The following is an 18,253-nucleotide window of genomic DNA, read 5'->3' on the forward strand; positions in this document are numbered from 1 at the left end:
TTCAGATTTTATCTGCCACTATCGCCTCACAACTGTACAATTACACTACTCCTGGCAGATGTCCCCCCTTTTAAATTTCAGACAGAGAGGCATAGAGGGAAGGAGTGAATGAGAGACACTGTAGAACCAATCCACAGATCATCAAACTATACCTGGTGCAGTGTACAGTACTCCCATATTGGACCCAGGATTTGAATGTTTATCCTCAAGCATGGGAAAGTAGGCTATACTTGGCAAACTGTCTCCCTGTTTCTAAGATTTTATTTTAATTTCTTTAATAATTGTTTATTTTAGTTTTAGTTTTAGTTTTTTTTTTTTTTTTTTTTTTTTTTTTGCCAGGACAGAGAGAAATTGAGAGGGGGAAGGGAAAGTAGAGAGTAACAGAAAAAGATAGACACCTACAGATCTGCTTCATCACTCATGAAGACACCACCCCCCCCACCCCTCAGGTAGGGAGTTGGGGCTTGAACCTGGGTCCTTGTGCACAGTACCATGTGCCCTCAACCACGTGCACAACCACCTGCCGTTTTAATTTTAAACATTGGTTGTAGGGGACAAGCAGTTGGCTCAACCAAGTATAGTGCTAACATCGCCTTACACAATGGTCTGGATTCAAGCACCAGGGCACCATATTGGAGTACCGTACCCATGGGGAGAATTTTCCAGACCCATGGCTTAATGTTGCTATGTCTCTCCTTCACCAGCTATCTGTCTCTTTTCCTCTCTGTCTTCAATCCTCTGTCTAGAGGAAAGAAAATTTTAAAATGACCATTGGGAGTGGTGGAGTTGTGTGCACAAGCAATAACTCTGGTGGGAAAAAAGAAGGAAATATTTGTAGGTGAGGCTATCAGCTTTTCTTTTGGGCAGATAACATGTCTAGACAGTCTTTCTAGCTAACATTTAGTTTTCCTTTGCTTTATTGAATTAACCAGTGATTCAGCTTAGTACAGTGAACCATTGAGTTATATAGAAGTCCATCATGTAAGAAATACCCTATATCTATAATTTTTCTTTGGCTCACTTATATCACTTTATTTTCATTTATCCATTCTTGAGCTGCATTATCTTAGTTTAAGATTTTGAAGATGAATATGTTGCCTATACTGCAGAATTTCTTCCATAATTGATCTGGGATATCTGCCAGTCTCCTTTAGAATCCTGCACTTATAGCTTTATAAATGGGCTTAAATCCAGTAAACTGTCATATTTCTAGTTCCCCTCTTACCTTGTCATTTTTTTAGCAAAAAATAAAATTGATATTCAAGTTCTTAAGTGTTCTTTTTAAAAAATATTTATTCAGTTTCCCTTTTGTTGCCCTTGTTGTTTTATTGTTGTAGTTGTTGTTGTTATTGATGTCATCTTGTTGGATAGGACAGAGAGAAATGGAGAGAGGAGGGGAAGACAGAGAGGAGAAGAGAAAGACAGACACCTGCAGACCTGTTTCACCACTTGTGAAGCGACTCCACTGCAGGTGGGGAGCCAGGGGCTTGAACTGGGATCCTTACACCGGCCCTTGATTTTTGCGCCATGTGCGCTTAACCTGCTGCACTACTAAGTGTTTTCTTAAGTGATACTTTTAAGTAAACAACATATTTTCTTATGTGTATGTCTATTGGAAATACATATGATATATTCATCCTCCTTATCAATCAAGTCGTAACTATTATATTAATTATGTAATATTTACAACTTTATTATTTTTTGTTTTCTCTCCAACTAATTTAACACTTTTAATATTCATTCTCCATCAACAAAGTACATGCATAAGTTCATAATTAAGACCATTTTTCAGAAAGATTTCTTTATATTTTTAATTTGATAGGATGAAGAGAAATTTTGAGAGGAAGTGGAGACAGAGGGAGAGAGAGAGAGACACCTGCAGCACGACTTCACCATTCACAAAGCTTCCCTTCTGAAAGTGGAGACTAGAAGCTTCAACTTAGGTCCATGTGTATGTGTGTATGTATGTGTGTGTGTGTGTGTTTTGTTTTCTTTTGGCAGAGCACTGCTCAGCTCTGGCTTATGGTGATGCCAGGGATTGAACCTGGGATTTTGAAGCTTTAGGCAAAGACTCTCTTTGCATAACCATTATTCTATCTAGCCCTGTAGTGTGTGTTTTTAACCACAGTGCTTAGCCAAGTGCACTACCACTTAGTCCTACAAGAGTGTTTTTTTTTTTTTTTTTGCCTCTAGGGTTATTTTATTTTATTATTTATAAAAAGGAAACACTGACAAAACCATAGGATAAGAGGGGTACAGCTTCGCACAATTCCCACCACCAGACTTCCATGTACCAACCGCTCCCCTGATACTCTTTACCCCTCTGGGAGTATGGACCCAAGATCGTTGTGGGATGCAGAAGGTTGAAGGTCTGGCTTCTGGAGTTGCTTCCCCGCTGAACATGGGTGTTGACAGGTCGATCCATACTCCCATCCTGCTTCCAGGGTTATTGCTGGGGCTCAGTCCAGCACTACGAATCTACTGCCCCTGAAGGCTATTTTTCCCATTTTGTTGCCCTTGTTGTGGTTGTTACAGTTGTTGTTGTTGGATAGGACAGAGAGAAATCGAGAGAGGATGGGAAGACAGAAGGAGAGAAAGATAGACACCTGCAGATCTACTTCACCACTTCTGAAGCGACCCCAGCGGGTGGGGAGCTTGGTGCTCTAACCGAACAGGGATCCTTACACCTGTCCTGTGCTTTGCTCCATGTGCTCTTAACCCACTGCACTACTGCCCAGCCCCCTGGTTTTTTTTTGTTTTGTTTTGTTTTGTTTTTGCCATCAGATTATCACCAGGGTTTAAGCTCCATGCATACCTTTCTCAGAGGGATTTGTTATTTCTTTTTAATAGAAGGTGAGCTAGAGAGAGATATGGAAAGGGGCTGGTTCACCATGTACACAGATCCAGCCTTTGTCTCCCCCTTTAGGGGGCTGGGGGGGAGCTTTGAGTGGTGAAGCAGAGCTGCAGGTGTCTTACTCTTTTTCCCTTCACCTCCCTCTTAGTTTCTCTCTATTCTTTCAAATAAAAAAATATAAAGTTTTTAAAAAGAGAGATAGGGAGGGGGGGAGAGAATGAAAGCAAAGGAAACCTATACTGAAGCTTCTTCTGACAGGCAAGAGACAAGGGCTTGATTATCAGTGCCTGACATGGTAACATGCCTTCTTGCAAGTGTGTCACAACCCTAGGACCATATTAAGACCATTGTGTTATGTACTTTCTAAAATTTTGGCCTTTTTTCATACTTTTCTCCTTGAATTTACTCTCCAATAATAAAATTAACTTACAGTGGAAGAGAAATATGTATTGAGGAGTCAGGTGGTGGCACACTGGGTTAAACACACATAGTATGAAGTGCAAGGACCTATGCAATGATCCTGGTTTGAGCCCCAACTCCCCACCTGCAAGGGGGTAGCTTCACAAGTGGTGAAGCAGGCCTGCAGGTGTCTATCTTTCTCTTTCCCACTCTATCTCCCCCTCCTCTCTCAATTTCTATCAATCCTATCCAAAAAAAAATACAGATAAAAATAAAAGGAAAAAAATGGCTACCAGGAGCAGTGGGTTCGTAGTACAGGTACCAAGCCTCAGCGATAAACCTGGAGGCAAAAGGAGGGGGGATATGCATTGAAAGCATCGTTCAGAAGGAATAATATAGGTTGGGGTAAATAGCATAATGGTTATGCAAAGAGACTCTCATGCTTGAGACTTCAAAGTCCCAGGTTCAATTCCCTGAACCACCATAAGCCATAACTGAGTAGTGCTTTTGATTAAAAGAAAGGGGAGAAAAAGGAATAATATATTAAATGTCTAGTAAGTTGATATGTGGTTGAAATGCTTCACATCATTAGATGCTGATGCTAATTCTTTTCTTAGACTTTTTTCCCCTTTGAGGTCATAAGGATTTTTTCTCCCTGAATAGACTGGAAAAGTCCCTCATTTGAAAGTTTTAAATTTATACAAAAGACAAACTGTTTTGATAAAGAGTAGACAATATTAACTAGTCTCATAAATATAACCTTATGACTGTTTCTCAGTAGTATATATTGATTAGTTAAAGAATTCTCAAGAAACCTGAAATTATGATGTAATGTGACCTCTTTGAAAGGTCTTGATATTTTTCTTTATTACATTCTGTATATTTGAGCATAGAGTGCTTTCAAAACCATGAAAAGCCACCTCTGGTTTAAACTGTTGGCCATTCTTATTCTAGAGTTGACTGAAGATAAAGCTCAGAAAGATTTGAACAAGTAAGCAAACATATCGATTTCATGCAGAACAATCAATAAGACATAATTTTAAGAATGGACAGGACAAATGAAAAACCAAAAAAATTTGACAAGACAAAGGATGTGAGAAACCATCTCAAAATGGGTCATTTCAAGGTAAGGAGGGTTTAAAATAAGTGCAACTAACCATTTCTTAAATGGCTTACCCATAAGATCTGTCTGAGTGTTATATATAAGTGTAGAAGAATTAATATGCATGCTGATAAAGCCACAGAGTTGTAAAATATGTGCATGGGGTCTATATCTTAAGAATTATGAAGATAAAATTTTGAAATCATTGGAATTGGATAGAAAGGTAGGGACAGGGAGGGAGAACCATCAGAATTGTCTTTCACTATTTGAAATTGTGGTCTCTCACCTGATGGAGTAAACTGTTCCTCTTCAAAAAGTGAAGGGTTAGGGAAGATAGTTGAGAGGTTTATACACAGCCAACTTGCATGCTTGTAAGCCTCAGAGGTAACAGATTTAATCCTTGGCTCCATTATAAGCCATAATTTAGCAGTGATCTGGTCTGCATTTTTCATAAAAGTAAATCTTTAAAAATAAAATAAAAATTGTAGATAATTAATGGTGGAAATTTATTTGGAGTCATTCTAAATACTACAGTGCTTTTTTTTTTTTTAAATCCTGTTTGACTTCTTCAAATGTGGAATGAATTTCATCTTAAACTTTCTTTTTCTTTTGATTGCTGAAAGTGTTATCATGGAAACTGCATGCATATCAGTATGAAAACAAAGTTTCTTCATTAAAGGGTTTTGAAAGACCATAAACGTTTTTTCATTCAAATATTTTGAATCCTTAGGTCACATCTTACCCACGATCATTTTGTTTTTTGAATGATAACCCTATCATATACAGCAGAACTGGGAAGTTTTAGTTCTATCTCAGATCCTTTGCAAATGTGTTTAGCTATGAGTGAACACTTTGTTGTTGTTTATTGCTACCAGGTTTATCCTTGGAACTCAGTGCCAGCACTATGAATCCACTGTTCTCAGTGGCTTTTTTCACTTACTTATTTATTAAATATTTTTATTAGAGAGACATTGAGAGAGGAGAGGGAAACAGAGAGAGGGAGAGACATTCAATACTTACAATTATTAAAACAAGATTTGGGGCTGGGTGGTGGCGCACCTGGTTGAACGTTCTTATTACAATGTGAAAGGATCCGGGTTTCAGCCCCCAGTCCCCACCTGTAGTGGGAAAGTTTCATGAGTGGTGAAGCAGGGCTGCAGGTTTCTCTCTGTCTCTCTCCCTCTATGTCACCCTCTTCCCTCTTGATTTCTGGTGGTCTCTGTCCAATAAATAAATATAATTTAAAAAAATTTAAAAAAAAAACAAGATTCACCTGGGGCTGGGTGGTAGTGCAGTGGGTTAAGCCCACATGGTTTGAAGCTCAAAGATCCACAAAAGGATCCCGGTTCCAGCCCCCAGCTCCCCACCTGCAGGGGTGGGGGGTTGCTTTGCAAGTGGTGAGGCAGGTCTGTAGGTGTCGTATGTTTCTCTCCCTGCATCTGGCTTCCCCCCTTTCTCAATTTCTGTCCTATCCAGCAACAGCAGCATTAATAACAAGGGCATCAAAATGGGAAAAATGGCCTCCAGGAGCAGTGGTTTTGTAGTGTAGGCATGAAGCCCCAGTGATAACCCTGGAGGAAAAAAAAAAAAAGATCTACCTTAATTTCTACTAAGGTAGACATTGATTGAGACAATTTATCCAAAGTAGTGGGGAGCTGGGCCGTGGTGCACATAATACTAAACATAAGGATGCATTGGATCGACCTTCCCGTGGTGCATCCTGTGAGTACCCATTCATTGGGGAAACTGACGATCCTTCCTAGCCGACTGAATCCACATGGATCCCAGTCACTTTCAAAGCCATTAACTGGCTATGGAAGAAGGGCAAACACTAGAAGAAGAAGGACCCTCACAAGGACCTGGGTTCAAGTCCCAGGCTCCTAACATGCAGGGGAGATGCTTCACAGGTGGCGAAGCAGATCTGCAGGTGTACTGTGCAAAGAATTCAGTGCTCCTGGCAACCATTTTTTCCCTTCCTTCCTTCCTTCCTTCCTTCCTTCCTTCCTTCCTTCCTTCCTTCCTTCCTTCCTTCCTTCCTTCTACCTTCCATACTTCTTTCCTTCCTTTGTTAATAGACATGGGGAGAAACTGAGTGGGAAGGTAAGTGAATGTGATGAGACACCACAGCACTTCTCCGCAGCTTGTGAAGCATTCCCCCAGCAGGTAGGGTCATGTGTCCTCATGAATGGTAATGCATGCTCTGCTGCTCTACTGGCTGAGTCACTGTTCAGCCTTGCACAGGCATGACTTTTAAGCAATGTAAGAATAAGTTTGAAAGAGTTCCTAAATATGCATTGCTTTTTGAAATACAGTAAAGCATTAATTACCTTGATTAATTGTTTCATTGGCAGGTTTTCTTCCCTTTTGAAAGTAATAACATAACTTAGAACAACATTGTATTATGTTCAGCTATGTTAATTCATCAGTGTATGCTGGAACTTAAAAATATCCATATTAGTATGTTTCTCAAAATAATTTGATAATTCTTTGATTCAATAGTATTCAAACTGACAATTTTCAGGAAGTTATGGAGAAATGATAAGATTGGAAGATTCTATACCATGATTAAATAATGATACATTGCATAAAGGATTTCCAAATCCACTGAGTTTTTTTTTCAAGAATGTTGGTTAACATTTAATAATAAAGGTATTGAAACAATAAAACTGGTAAAAAAATTTATTGAATACTTATTTATTATGAACCTGCAATATCTGTTAAGCTCATGGCTGAAAATATGATGTATTACTTTACTTTCTCAAATATGTGACAAGGTGTTTGTCTCTGTCCAGACACTAATGTGACTGAAGATGTTTCCAATTTTTTGTAAGATTTTCACCCTTTTCATCACTGTTTTGAGAATGTTTAGTTCAATATTTGACATAAAAATTATGATAATGAAATATTTTTATATTTAATCATAGATATTTTATTCTTTTACAAATAAGCAACATCATTTTTTTCTTTATTCCTAGGGAGTTACTGAAAACGAAAACTCTACCTTGTATTAAGGAAGTTTTGTTTCAGTGCAGTATGATTGTAAAATCAGTCTTCATCTCCAGAGAAGGTAATGAATTAATATAAGTGTCTTTCTAATCCAAGCTTTCACTCTCCTAATAAAAATCCAGAAGCAACATTGTGAAGCTCAAGCTAACCTAAAGAAAGTAGAGTTTTACAGAATATAACTTCATCATATTGTTGGGGAATTGTGGAGAAAGAAACTTATTTTGGGGTACTGTTCAATTTAAATATTTACTGAAGATTAGAATTTTGTTCTAAGGTGGTACTATTGCTCCATGAGCAATCTCTAAATTGAGTTAGTCGTAGAAAGAAGTACAGGATTATTGTGTAAAATAGTATCATGATTTTTAAATTGCCACCAGGGGTTATTGTTAGGTTTCTGTGCCTGCACAGCAATTTGTTTTCTTCCCTGCCCCTTCCCCTCCCTCCCTCCCTTCCTCCCTCCTTTCTTCCAACTTCTCTTTTCTTTCTTTCTCTTCTTTTTGTTTGTTATTTTGTTTTTTTCCTTTTATTTGATAAGACAGAAAGAAATTGAGAGAGAAGGGGGAATAGAATGGGAGAGAGACTCTCTCCCCCTCTGCTTTCAATTTATCTCTGTCCTATGAAATAAAATATGAGAGAGATGAATGTATAAATAAATAAAAGACTGCTAGACGTGGTGGATTCATTGTGTGGGCATGAGCCCTAGTGATATCATTGGTGGCAATTAAAAAGAAAGGGAAAAGGTAGAGAGAAAGAGATGCAACTTCAGGACTGCCTCAGTATTTGAGAAATTTCCCATCTACAGGTGGAGAATGGGGGTTTGAACACTGGTTCTTGAGCCTGATAATGTGCGTGCTCATCCAGGTGTGGCACCTCTCAGCCCCTGTTGTCATGATTTTAAAACTTTTTCTGTCATGTTTTTTCCATGAATGTTAGAATATTTTCTTCTTAGTTTGTATGAATAAAAGTTGGATACATGTGCCACAATATAAGGATATCAGTGTCCTGTAAAATTTGCATTGTTTTCAATTTTTGTCCTTATTGTATTATTTCTGTGGATGCATACATGCTACAGAAAATTAAGGGAAGATATTCGGCATATATTTAAGTGCCCTTTTACTGTGCAAATAACTTTCTCAGATAAATGAGCCAATAATTCCATTTTGAAATAAAGACTTTTCCAGATTTTCTGCTGTCATTGGCTATAAATATTAACATTGGTTTATATGCTGCATTTTTAAAGTAAGTTTTGAATTTGTGGTTTCTTTCACTATTGAGAGACTCAAGATAGGGAAATGCACAATGAGAAAAAGGAGATATTTCTTTGTTGTCACTGGGACTTCACTACTCCAGAACAAGCTTTTTTTTGTTTTAAATTCAAATGAAAGGTAGGGAGGTTCCACCACACTGAAGTTTTCTTCTATACATCAGGGATCATGCTTGAGCCTGGGTCATATATGTGACAAAGCAAGTGCTCTATCTAGTTGTGCTATTTTGCCAGCCATGAAGGGGAGCTCTTTTTAATTTTCTTTCTATCTTTCATGATTATCATAAGGGCTCATTTCTTCCACCATTTGTAGTGGCCATTTAAAAAAATTGTTATAGGGGGCCAGGCGGTAGTGCACCAGGTTAAGTGCACATGGTAGGAAGCCCTAAGACCTGCATCCTTAATGGGGTCCTTACTCCAATTCAAGCCCCTGGCTCCCCACCTGCACGGTGGTCACTTCACAAGTAGTGAAGCAGGTCTGCATGTGTCTATCTTTCTCTCACTCTTTGTCTTCCTTGCCTCTCAATTTTTCTCTGTCCTATCCGACAACAGCAGCAGCAGAAACAGCAACAATAACAGCAACAACAATAACAACAAAGGAAAAAAGATGGCCTCCAGGAGCAGTGGTTCCTAGTATACACTGTTCCCCAGCGATAACCCTGGAGGCAGAATGAAAATATGTTATTTAATAATAATTTATAAGATTTCAAGATAATAGGGATATAATTCCATATAGTTCCCATCACCAGAGTTTTGTGTCCCACCCCCTCCATTGGAAACTTCCCTATTCTTTTCTTTAATTTTTTATTGGTGATTTAATATTGATTTACAAAATTATTAGATAACGGGTATAAATGTATCCCCATTCATCCCACTGGAAACTGTAGTAGTTCTCCCAAGATCACAGATATGGGTTGACTATTATTTCTATAACTGTCTTATCTATATTCATAAATATATTTGCCAATTTTTTTTCTATGGTCCTACCTTTTATTCCTTCCTAAATCACACCTGCTACTTCTGAGTACCTCACTTTTTTCCCCCCTCCTGTCTCTCTGGTTTTTGATGGGATTGGAGTTCGGAGACCTCTGGTCATCGTCCCCTTAACATTTACCCCTCTGGCACTACGGACCAAAATTATTTCTGGGGTGCAGAAGATGGGAGTTCTGATTTCTGTAATTGCTTCTCTGCTGGACATGGGTGTTGTTGGGTCTGTCCATACTCCTAGCCTATTTCTCTGTTTGCCTAGTGGGGTAGAGTTCTGGAGAGGTGAGAATATATAGCATCTGAAGTAAGACTTCAGGACACATTAGTGAGATCATCTACCCATAGATGAGAATTCATAGTAGCATCTGCCACTTGGCAGCTAAAAGGTAGTAAGATATAAAGCAGGACAAATTGTTCAGTAAACAAAAATCTAAAGACAGGAATAGAGCAGAAGAAATTAGGTGTCTTCAGGTGGGAAGAAGCTGAGAAGTCTGTTTTTGGTATGTTCAATGGAGCCCATGACTTTAGTAATTTTTGCCTGAGCTTGGTAGCTAACATACAGGTTGACTAAAAATATTGCCTGGGGGAGATGGTGACAGAGTAAAAAATGGGGGTAGAAAACTGAATTAGGGCAAAGAGTAGCTCCCAAATTTAAAGAAAGTATATAAGCACAATTAACTGTTTATCCCATTGATTTGACCCAGGGCCCATATGTATTCATATTTAGCACAGAAGCTTGTGTAACCTCTGAGGTCCTGTCAGTCTGATCTCACAGTCCATGGTCATAGTTGGAAACATTCTAGGCTTCACTCATTTCAGGACCAGCCTTCCTCTTCCTTGAGTGGCAGGGTAGGATGACCCAGTCTCCAGTGGTGAGGCAGCCCCTACTCCTGCTGCTCTACAGTGAGGGCAGGGTCCTGGAGAGGCCTACAACAGTGCTTATGATGATGTTACTGATGGAAGTGACCAGTGATTGTGGAGAGAGGCATTTTTCAGAGGTCTAGGCCCATTGTATCTATGTGAGAGTCCAAGGATTTTGTGACTAGGGCCCTAGATAATGGGGTATCCAGCTTTTATAGTCTTTTCTTTATCTAAAGAGCTTAGACTTTTTTTTTGCAGCTATTAAATCGTTGAGTGTCACTTGTATCCAAACTGGTATTGGGTTTATGGGATCTAGCCTCAAGTTAGAATGTGAATAGACCTATGGTTTATATCAGATATAAGTTAAATTAAGTTTTACTGCATTTACTTGGTTTATTCTATTAGAGGTTGCCATAAGGACAGTAAGTGTCCTTTTGTTGATATATAAATATATATATATATATGTATATACTTTTGCCAGTATGTCTCTTGGCCATTTATATACAGTGTTACTTCTAAAGATTATCAGGTGGGTGACAATGCTATTGCTGTCAGAAGAGATTAGGGGGCTTCTATTACTTTCTTAGTGTAGTTAATTGAGTGTATAGAGTGATTGAGGGAAGTGAAGTAGGGGGTAGGAGTGGAGAATGTCTAGGCCTAAGTAGTAAATATTTGATTAGATACTTTATGGCTTCTTTAGGTTTTCCCACTTGCTTGCTAAGCTTATTAATTCTAAATCTAATCACAGTGGACTGTTAATCACTTTTACTCTGAGGTATATAGTTGTCCCTAATTTATGGATACCTATGTGATTATATCCCACCCCTTAGTCCTGACCTATATCTAGGATATGTATCTAGGAGTGTGCCGTTGGAAATGGAACTAGGGGTCCCATGTCTTAGGAAAGATCTTACCAGAGTAATAGAGTTGGAAGCTTGACATTTCAGGTTTGGTGTCCTCTGGATATAGTCCAAAGGGAAATGGGACATGGTGGGACTGGATGCATAGATTTAATTGAGGTCTGATGGCCATCTCTTTCTACCCACCCCCTCCTCTCAATTTCTCTCTGTACTATCAAATAAAAATATTAAAAATTAACATGGACAGCTCCCCACCTGCAGGGGGGTCGCTTCTCAAGCAGTGAAGCAGATCTGCAGGTGTCTGTCTTTCTCTCCCCCTCTCTGTCTTCCCCTCCTCTCTCCATTTCTCCCTGTCCTATCTAACAACGATGACAACAATAATAACTACAACAATAAAACAACAAGGACAACAAAAGGGAATAAATGAATCGATATTTTTAAAAATTAATATGGAGATAGATTTCCTGGAAGCGTTTACGTAATTCTATGTAAGTGTGCAAATGTAAGCAAGCTGTGAATGTGGGGATGTGCTCAGCTGTTTGTGAGCCACACACACTCCCTCTACATTTTCACTCCAGAACAAGAAAATGTGTAGCCTCAAAGGGAAGGAATACATTGCTTTACTTTCAACTTTAATTTCTCTTTCCATTAAATGTATTACAAAGCTCAAATTGACAACATTTATTTTTCTATTTCACTTCATTCTCTGTGGGGGAGGCAATGAAAATTGAAATTTGCAAGACCTCCCACAGGTTTGCCTCTGCCTCTAAGGCACACTTAGACAAATGCAGTAGAACCCATCATTACATTGCTCATTATTTCATTGACTAGTGACTTCCATGTCAAAAAGGACCTCTGTTCCTTTACATAAGCATAACTTGTGTGCACAGGCACACATACTTGCACACATGCACACCCACATATATTACATCTGAAATAGAACAGCAATTGCAAAACCCTATGATAGGGTTTCAGCTTGGACATGTGGAAATCTTTTCCAGAACTTAATGGGCATTTTCATTTGCTCTCATGCCAGGGAAGGCTTTTACCTTCATCTCTAGGGCCCTGGGACATTACTGCTATTACAAACTGGTTAACAAGCATTGACTGTCCAGGAGAAAAATAGTTCTGTCTGAGCTCTAATTATACTCTGAAAGAATGAAAGGGGTGAAGATAAGGATAACATATATATTTCAAAATAAGTAGTGGCAGGTGGGGCTGGGCAGTGGCACACTTGATTGAGCATACACAGTACCATGTATAAGGACCTTAGTTTGAGCTCCTGCCCTCTACCTGCAGGAGGAACACTTCAGAAGCAGTGAAGCAGATCTTCAGGTGTCTATCTTTATTTCCCCTCTCTATCTTCTTCTCTGTCAATTTCTGTCCATCATATCCAATAGCACAAAAAGAAAAAAAAAAACAGAAAATAAATGGCCACGAGTATCAGTGGATTTATAGTGCTGGCCCTCTGTAGTCCAAATACTTCTCTTTTATATTTTGATTCATATTCCTATTTCTTCTTTTAGATCTATTAGACATAATAGATGAAGAGGGCTGGGCACTGGCAAACACTCTAGACCATACACATTTCCAGGCACAGGCTCCAGGTACCAGCCCTAGGTTCCCACCTGCAAGGGGAAAACCTCAAAGGTGGTAAAGCTGTGCTTCAGGTGTCTTTCTTTCTCTCTCCCTCTTTACCCTGTGCCCCTCTCAACTTCTCTTTGTCTCTACCACAAAAAGGAAATACTATGGTTATACAGGAATGGTGAGTTTGTCCTGCAGACATCAAGTTTCAGCAATAAAACCCTGGTAGTAAACATAAATAAATAATAAAATAGATTAAGAAGTTGAGTCTTATTTATCAACAGATAATAGATGGCAACAATTGTATCCTTATTTATACACTCTAGCTTCTAATTTATAATACCTAATCTAACGTTTGCTCATTCCTCCAAATTCTAGATAACTTTTTCTAGTCTTACATTCCCTGGTTGAAGTCATTCTCATGAAAGTTGTCCAAAGGGTTGCTTCACTTGTTGTATCTCAACTCTCAGAGACTCTTCTTTTCCTTCTTGTCATTTGGTTTCATACATAAATGTTTACACTGCCAGATTATGGTCTATTTGCCACCCTGGTGGGTATAGTTTTTCCTACATGCTGGAGGCTATCTCTTTCATGTTCGTTCCTTCTTCTTCTGGCAGATAGCCTCTGCCTAGGAAGCTGGGTGGATAAGGTGTTGTGAAGTAATAGAACATGGAATGAGAGGTAAGAGAAGTTTTGTTCTAATTTACACTAGTAGCATATCAATAACACCCCTTTTCTGAGTCCCAGTTTTCTCATCTTTAAAGCAAAGTATTCTCCTTAAGTTGCCTCGAGTCCTTTCGCAAACTAATCATAGTTCTCTAGATGTCTTTCTAATGAATCAGTATACGATGATTCATTAGCGGGCCAGGGGGTGGCGCACCTGGTTGAGCGCACATGTTACAGTGGACCAGGACCCAGGTTCAACCCCCTGGTCCCCACCTGCAGAGGGAAAGCTTCATGAGTGGTGACACAGGTCTGTGGTGTCTCTCTGCCTCTCTCCCTCTATATCTCCCCATTCCTTCAATTTCTGGCTGTCTCTATCCAATAAATAAATATAATAAACAATTTTAAAATTAAAGGATGATTCATTAGAAAGACATCTAGAGAACTACGCATGTTCCTTGTCTTAGTTTTGTCTATAGTCATACAAGGTGTACATGCAGTTCACTGTAGGGGATGGCATAGGCCATTTTATTATAAGTAGAATATTTTCTTTTTTTAAATTTCTTTATTGGGGGATTAATGTTTTACAGTCGATAGTAAATACAATAGTTTGTACATGCATAACATTTCTCAGTTTTCCACATAACAATACAATACCACTAGCAGAATACTTTCTTTTTTATCATTGCTGTGATTATTATTGTTATTGTTATTGATGTCATTGTTGTTGGACAGGACAGAGAGAAATGGAGAGAGGAGGGGAAGACAAGAGAGGGGGAGAGAAAGACAGACACCTGCAGACCTGCTTCACACCTGCGAACCCCCGCTGCAGGTGGTATGCCTGAGCTCAAACCAGAATCCTTAAGCCGGTCTGTCCTTGTGCTTTGCACCTTGTGCACTTAGCCCACTGCGCCACCGCCTGCCCCCCAGTAGAATATTTTCTAATGAACTTTTTTTTTTTTGCCTGATAAGGTTATTATTGCAGCTTAGTATCTACACAGCAGTTCCATTGCTCTCATTGGTCACTTTTTTCTTTTATTTTGATGAGACAGCAAAGTAAGAGAGGAGGAGCAAAGGAGAGACACTTGCAGCACTGTTTGACTGCTCGTGAAGCTTCTCCTCTGCAGAAGGAGACCAGGCTTGAGGTTGGGTGTTTACTTTAGTTGGTATACACTGCTTGGCCCCAACTCTGTTTTCTTAATTATATTTAATTTTATTATTTATTTATTTATTTATTAACTGGGTCACTGCTCAGCTCTGGCTTATGGTAGTGTGGAGGGTTGAAGCTGGTACTTTGGAACCTTAGTCATGAGGATCTCTTTGCATAACCATTATGCTGGGCCTGGGCATGGTAGCCCCAGGTAAGCGGTCATATCACCATTTGCAAGAACCCAGACTTGAGCCCTAGCTCACTGCCTGCAGGGGTTACACTCCATAAGCTGTGAAGCAGGTCTGCATGTGTCTTTCTCTTTCCCTCTCCATCTCCTCATCCCTCCGAATTTCTCTATCATGTCAAGTAAAAAACAGAAAGAAAAAATATTAGTAAAAATAACTACTGGGAGTATTGTATTCATCTTGCAGGCACAGAGCCCCAGCAATAACTTTGGTGGAAAAAACAAAGACCTCATAACCATTAGTCTATCTATCCCTGTTCTAGTTTTATAATTTGTATAGTTTTGGAAATCTCAGTAAGTCATTCTTGTTTGGCATTCCCTTTGTAATTTTCTTCTATAATTTTGCATTCAGAAAGTTTTTGTAGTCCAATAACTGATATGTACTCATGTATTATTTCTCCCAGTTCTCTTATACCTTTGTACTGCTTAGCTATCAAATTCTTCAATGCGTTTGATCTAATTTCATTTGTTTTACCTCCTTTAAACTGAAAGCAATGAGATACAGAAAAAAAAGAATAATCTGCTTATCCACCCAGAGTTTCTTTCTTTCTTTCTTTTTAATTATTTATAAAAAGGAAACATTGACTAAACCATAGGATAAGAGGGGTACAACTCCACACAATTCCCACCACCATAACTCCATAACCCATCCCCTCCCCTGATAGCTTTCCTATTCTTTAACTCTCTGGGAGTATGGACCCAAGGTCATTGTGGGATACAGAAGGTTGAAAGTCTCGCTTCTGTAATTGCTTTCCTGCTGAAAATGGGCATTGACAGGACCATCCATACTCCCAGCCTGTCTCTCTCTTTACTAGTGGGTAAGGGCCAACCAGAATTTCTTATTGTGAAAATATACGTGGGTAAGTAAGAAGGGACTGAAGTTGGAAAATTCCCTTTATCAAAGTTTAGCATGTCTGAACCTGTTGACAGGCGTATTCTGCTTTCTCTGATAATACCCGCAACCTTTCTGACAAGTATGCAGCAACAGTAGTTACTACAGAATACAGCTTGAAAGACACTGAAGACCTATTCCTTATAATGTGGCTGCTATTTCTAAGCAACTGTTTTGACTCTCATTCTTTCTATTTAAATGTAATCTAGTATGCCCTACCAGTTCTATGTGTATTATCTCACTAGTTCTCCCAGGAACAGAGAGTTAAAAGCATTATTTCCTGTATGGATCTTTGACAGAGATCTTGCTACTAGAAATGATAGTAGATTGCATCAGATAAATACATTTTCAGAGTTAGTTAATGTATCACAAACCTATATAAAACCCATGTTTCATTTCTATGTAATTAAATTTCTTTTTAAATGTAATTTAATTTAATTTATAAAATTTTACAAGACAGACAGAAGTTGAAAAGAGATGGTTAAATAGGGAGGGAGAAAGAAAGATAGACATCTGCAGATATGCTTCACCACTCATGAAATGCTTTCCCTACAGGTGGGGAGCAGGGACTGGAACCTGAGTCCTTGCTCATGGTGATATGTGTGCTTCACCAGGTGCACTACCACCTGGCCCCCTCCCCAAAGTTTATTCATGAGGATAAATCAATCATAAAATCTACAATCATAATTCAGTATGTCCCTTCAGAGATAATGTATATTTCAATAAACTTTTTTAGCAAGCTTAAATGGTGAATGAGTAAGCCAATTGTAAGCAATCATGCAAAAATAACCACAGATACATTCATCCATAAAAAATACCACCCCAGAAAATGAAAATGAAGCACTTGTCTGGTCCAGATAATTGTAGCACTTAACATGTCAGAGAGTCAGACATTCAACTTAGATGAATATAAATTATTTATACCTAACTCAGAGTCTCCAAACTACAAGCTTGATCTTTAAAATTGCAGTGTATTGTAGTGGGAAAAATGTTTTGCCTAACAAGCTGTGTACCTCATAATTTGTTCTAATAAACTCTCATGTCTCCATTTTGTTTAAAAAGCACATACATTTTACTTGGATATAATTCTGTGGTATTATAGAATTTGCTACCAAATTGTTAGACAGGAAGTTTGGCAATTGCTATTTATTTTTGAAAATATGATATATATATATCTCCTTTGGGAGATAAATGTTACTATTAAGTATAATACTTCTGATAAGTTCACAATACACCATAAATTATAAACAAGTTCATAAAATATGAATCATCAAAAGGTTTTATGAAAATATCTTGGTGGCTGCTTCCTGTGATTTGATTCTGTTTCTAAAATTTTCTTTAACATTGGAGAGAAATTCGGATCAATAGATTCTAGGATACAGAATAAACAAATGTACCATGAAGGAAACTAGTAGTTCCTGTGAAGTGTATGGAGTACTTCATTCCATAAATTTCCCAGTCAATGGCAGTTATAATGATGACTGACAGTCAGTACACTTCTTACCAGATCAGAATATATATCCATGAGGGTTATTGCTGAGTCTCAGTATCTGTATAACAAATGTACAGTTCCCAATGCCTGTTTTTCCCTTTTTATTTCTTATATTTGATAGGACAGAGAGAAGCTGTGTGTGGGGTGGGTGTCTAGAGAAGGAGAGAGAGAAAAAGAAACAATTGTAGCACTGCTTCACTTTTCATGAAGCTTCCCCACTGCAGGTGGAAACTTGTGGCTTAAACCCAGATCCTTGCACCTGGTAATATGTGCATTCAATCAGGCGTGCCACAGCCTGATCCTCTTACCAAAACACTCACTTAGCAAGTGAGTGTATTCTCAGAACTCTCCCCATCTCATCCTATGCTGATTGATCAAAGAACACTTGTGAATGGCCAGTCTGGACATAGTGACTCTCTCGTGACAATCAGAAAAGTTCAAGTGTGATAATCCTGAAATGCCTAGTGGAAGAGAGAATCACAATTTATGCAGTGGTTTAGAGTGTAAATAGAAATGACTTCCTTGGAGGAACTCGTAGGCAACCATTCTCCCACAAACAACTTTATCAAAGAATAGCTTTGAGGTTTTTGGATTTGAAATGTAAAACCTCCTAGTCCAGTTTTCTTGCTCATGTTATCATTCTTTCTGTCATTGACACTTTTCTCATTCAGCTTTGCTGCTTCTATTTATTCAGAAGCTCAGCATAGTACTCATGATAGTAGACAAGAATGTCTACCATAGCAAATGGCATGGAGGGTACTCATGTGTTTTTCCCAGTGTGAATTAAAGGTGTATGTGACCTCCTACCTACAGCATCACATTCCTCTGTGACTGTGGACAAAGATGATTTGGCTAGAACTTCTTGGTAGTAAATAAAGTGTTGATTATTGTAACA

Source organism: Erinaceus europaeus, chromosome 20, assembly GCF_950295315.1.
Source record: "Erinaceus europaeus chromosome 20, mEriEur2.1, whole genome shotgun sequence".
Classification (NCBI taxonomy): domain Eukaryota; kingdom Metazoa; phylum Chordata; class Mammalia; order Eulipotyphla; family Erinaceidae; genus Erinaceus; species Erinaceus europaeus.